Source organism: Pangasianodon hypophthalmus, chromosome 5 (assembly GCF_027358585.1).
Source record: "Pangasianodon hypophthalmus isolate fPanHyp1 chromosome 5, fPanHyp1.pri, whole genome shotgun sequence".
Lineage (NCBI taxonomy): Eukaryota > Metazoa > Chordata > Actinopteri > Siluriformes > Pangasiidae > Pangasianodon > Pangasianodon hypophthalmus.
Window position 1 is genome coordinate 14,248,114 of NC_069714.1, and position 4,690 is coordinate 14,252,803.

A 4,690-nucleotide genomic window follows, 5' to 3' on the forward strand; every position below is an offset into this window, starting at 1 on the left:
AATTAAACCCCACACCATGGCTTCATCTCTCTAACTTTGTGGGAGAACATTTCTGGACTGGCGCAGCAGTGCCTCGGCTCTAACTCCCCAATTAATTACAGGATTTTCATGTAAAATGTGAAATGTGTTGGCTGATTACATTAGTACGTCAATCCCATTCTGAGACTGTCAGCTCTCTGAATTATTCACATGAGTTTGGCTATGTGACCAGCTGCCTCTTGGCTGTTTAAATTCAGTGTCGGCCAGTGTCCCCAGAGAAGACAGCAAATGGAGGATGGCTGCAGTCTGAAAGCTCTACACTAGTGAAAGTTCTGATAATATGCTGCAGCGAGGTGAATAGAAAAAAGCTTTAGTAGGGGAGAATTAAAAAGTGCCTTTGTACATTGGGGCCACAAAGCATGACCAATTAACAAAAAAAAAGGTTCCTGAGGGTTTTGCATATTTGTTACACGTAAAAGTTTTCTGCAGCAATGCAGTATGTGAGAATACACAGAGGGATTCAGCACTCAGCTCTTCTTTCTTATAGATACAAGAATTATCGATCAGTGATACTTCTAGTCTGAAATCCTACAATGGCATAAAGTAGAAGCTTTTTAAAATATTAATATTATTTAATATTAAAAGAACCATCTTCATGAACTGATCAACGCCTCTGAAATCCTGTAGTGAATATAAAATAATGTTTAAAATTCCAAGTTTTTCATCACACTCAATACCTTTAACTTCCACAGAGATTCTCTCCACTCGGTTGTGAGCAACAGAGGTGAAAATTTTTTTAAGCACAGCCACTGATAAAAAGGTTTTTGACCTTTACAAATGTCAGTGCTACATGTAGTGCACTGGCCTGGGTGGAAGGCATAATGAAATAAGTACTTTATGCTATTAAATTGCCTGTCTGCTCTATTGAATTACAACAAATTCAGCCTCTTTAGAGGAACAAAAGCATCTGCTTGTGCAGAAAGGATGCCTGACTTTCAAACACTCACTTTTATCACACATCACTCTTTATCGGCTGCTGCACCTGTGAAGATGAGTAAAGAGCCAATAAAAGCAAGGCAGCGCATTCTGCACAGTCATGCACACCCACACAGGTTGAACATGATTGTGGAACAGAAAAGACAGAATTATTTCTGTTACTGACTATAAAAATAAATTTGTTAATCTAATGATTTACATAACATGTTTATATTGAAATGCTTGAGCATTTGTTTTGATAGACTCAAAATGACTTAAATCTTAATATAAAAGTGACACCAAATCTAAAGTCGTTGGTCTAACATAAAATGGTGTTTGGCTTAAAAGTAATAAACTTTAACTCTATAAGCAAGTAATACTGTATATGGTTCATTAATTATAACTGATGTTTGAATTTATGATTAATTAATAATTGTATACAATTTATTGAAAGGTCATTAGTAAGTATTAATAACCAATACTATTTGGTACAAATAATTATATATATATATATATATATATATATATATATATATATATATATATACACACACACACACACACACACACACACACACACACACACACACACACACACACACACACACACAACTACTACTCTCCTGTTAAATTCTCAGATATCATTTGATCAGATGTTCATTAATTTTCTATAACAGCACGGCTCTAACAATAGTTCTGGCTGTAATTCAGTTCCTCAATTCCTGCTTCTTAATCATATTAAACATTAATTCAATATACTTTTTCATTTTTTTGAAGCTTTTGTACAAATAGACAATTCAGTCAATTTTCAGACAGGCGTGCAACCAGAAAAGTAACTCTACATGAGTTCATATGTCTAAATAGGATTTTTGTAAAAATGAGGTGCACAGTGTCTTGTGTTCACTTGGACAAATTCTTGTTCAAAATATTTGGGTGGAGCCTTCATTAGTGTGCCTAAGATGATCGAATTTAAGATGAGACATTGCCTCATTTATCTAGCTTTTCTGAGCGGGTGGTATCAATTTTCCATTTAGGGAGAATCAGCCTTGCTGACATTTTGAAGAAAGCAATAAATTCTGCCTGTGTTTTTTATTAGTACCTCCCCTGGGACAACTCCAGATAATACAGCCAAGGGTTGGGGTTCACAACTATGCCCCACATAGAGGACTTTCAGACACAGCCAAAACATGTGGCTAAGGGAGCCTGGACCTCATTGACACTGTAGACCATTTGTGTCTAATTCTGTGGTTTTGGTCTTGCCAATTTTGTTCTTAATAAGTGGAGCTTGTGGAGTACTTCCACCTGTAAAGTCCATGTCTGCAAACCATGATGCACACCGATGACACGCGTACCAGTTTTACTGCTAACTGCCAAGCTGTTTCTGGGATTTTCATCCCCAGCTGTACTGTATTTTCAGTGTGTAAAGCAGGGGAATGGAGGCTCTTTGAATGGCTTTGTGCAAGATGGACACTAACCCCTGGCCATGTAGATTTATATTTAAGAAATCTTCTATTCAATTACACTAAAAATGTTTTATTTTCTCAACTGTTTATTTTGTTTTTCTCAACTGAAAAAAAAATTCCAACATTTAAAAGTAAAAATCATTTTCAGTTGAGAAGCACCTGCAACAAGTTGCAATGCAATTTTTAAAAACTTTGATCCAATGTTCAGTTTTCAAGTGTACTCCGAGGGATTCCTAAGAACAGTGAAGTATTTTTGATGAAACTCTGTACCTGTACATAACCGAAACATTTTGAACTCGGCTTCGGTTCCTCTTACACATCTCACACCTCTCCTCTCCCATAACTGAAATGCAGTCAATAAGAGAAGGGGAACAGGGCATTTGCCTTGGCGAGGGAGAGAAGGGCTTGTTCATTGTTAAAATGAACTCTGAACTGGACCAAACCCTCTGTAACCACTGGGTTTCTTTAAGAGACACTCACTTATGTGTGATGAGCCACAGGTGAGAGAACAGTGAGGTTACAAGAGAGCCCACACTGTAGAGCAACTCTATCTGATGCACATTCATTCATCTTCAGTGACTGCTTTATCCTGGTCAGGGAGTCCATCCTGGAAAAACTGAGCACAAGTCACTCCAGATACGACGACAGTCCTTTGCAAGGCACCATGCACACACACATTCACATGCTCATTCAATTTAGTGTAGCCAATCCACCTACCAGCTCGTTTTGGGGAGGTGGGAGGAAATTGGGGAACCCTGAAGGAAACCCACACAAACACAGGGAGAACATCTGCCCATCTGACAAACACCAAGACCCCAAAACTGTAATTTTTCTATATTGGCTGCCAAATAGTAATGTGTAATATTCTTCTTCTGTTGTCTTTCTAGAATATCCCTCCTTAATAAATGTAAAATAGTATTCCAAATAAAAGTGCATATACATTTAAGTCTTTAATATTATTTGGGCATTAAGGTCAGAATGGTCTAAGAAAAGAATACAAACCTCAGCATCACTGTTATTTTCACAGAGTTAATCCTCATGGCACAAGACAGGGGAAGGGCATACCACTGTTTCTTAGTGTGCTTGGCCTTCTACAATACAAATTAGAAATTATTGTGAAACAGATCTTTATACCTAAAGGTTACAGACACCCAAAGATAAGATAAACTTGTGCACGAAACGCATGAAAAACCTGTATGACATTTGACATACCTTATCATTGCAAGGAAAGAGGAGGCACTTTGATTTATTTCATATCCTGGCAACTGTCCAAACTCAGAAGGCATTTTCAAACCTGCTGGTGTGAAAGCATATGAATATGAGAGAAAGAGGAGAAAATCAGCATACAGCAAAACTTTGTGCTATTGCCCATTCCTGCTTGTAGCTATAGGCTGGCGTTAGTGCTCAATGTGACTGTGAGGGACAAAAAGCAACAGGGACAGGGGCACACTTTCCTTGTTTCTCTGAATATTAGGGAAATAGATGGATAATGTGTGGTTTATTCTATGATGCCTTATATAAAATACTACCAAACACTAGAAAATTGTGCAAGATCTAAAGGTTGAACAAAAGCTAAATTTATCAGACTCCAAGCTATCTTATGACTAACTTCCTGCTGCTGTAGTGTAAGAATCCTTATGCGATTAGAAAAAAAGTGTTCCATGCTTATCCCAGGATTCATATTCATAATATCATCACACCAAAAATTCAGCGTCCCAACACGTTGTAAAGTTTACTGTAATGATCAAAATCACACAATCCAAGGGTGTCACCATGAAGACCAAGTTGCAGGGTGGGTAGACATTGGAGAGTTGCTGGAGATGTTGATGTTATTGGTGCTGTTGTTGGAGGTTAGGATTTCTTTCATGCTAACCATTCCTATTTATTGTGTTGCCTTTCCTTCCGCAGCATCTAGAAGACACTCAGTCTAGAAACAGAAAGCTAATGCAGAAGGTTACAAACAATAAACCAAAGCAGGAGCAGAGAGCTAGGCTAGGCTAGGAAGACAAAAGACAGACTCATGGTAAGGAACTGCATGTGGTGAGGGTTTAATAGTCAGCAATTAACAAGCCTCAGGTGTTAGTACTCAGGGGGCATGGAGCAAGTTGCATTGGGTGGAGCCAGTGGTAACCATAAAAATTAATTTTTTTAAGACTTCCCCTCCCGTTGAGCTTGATGTCGTATATGCCTGAGGCAAAGTGTGAACATGACAACAAGATCAAGTTGAGTCTTAGAGGTTTTTTTTTTTAAAATTATTTTCAAGCAATAAAGGG

The 4,690-nt window shown here is 37.9% G+C and overlaps 1 long non-coding RNA gene across 3 annotated transcripts; it reads right to left on the bottom strand.

Moving 5' to 3' along the window:
- Positions 1-1,568: 1,568 nt before the first annotated feature.
- LOC113523953 (uncharacterized) lies at positions 1,569-4,423 on the bottom strand. Of its 3 annotated transcripts, none has more exons than XR_008301773.1 (4): positions 4,174-4,423; positions 3,630-3,711; positions 3,420-3,508; positions 1,569-3,172 (listed from the first exon to the last, which is right to left on the bottom strand). It is a non-coding gene; the product is annotated as an uncharacterized LOC113523953 (long non-coding RNA). The 3 variants fall into 3 exon arrangements; XR_008301772.1 differs by having other exon boundaries at positions 1,569-3,214; XR_008301774.1 differs by having other exon boundaries at positions 1,569-2,760; positions 2,898-3,508.
- Positions 4,424-4,690: the final 267 nt, after the last annotated feature.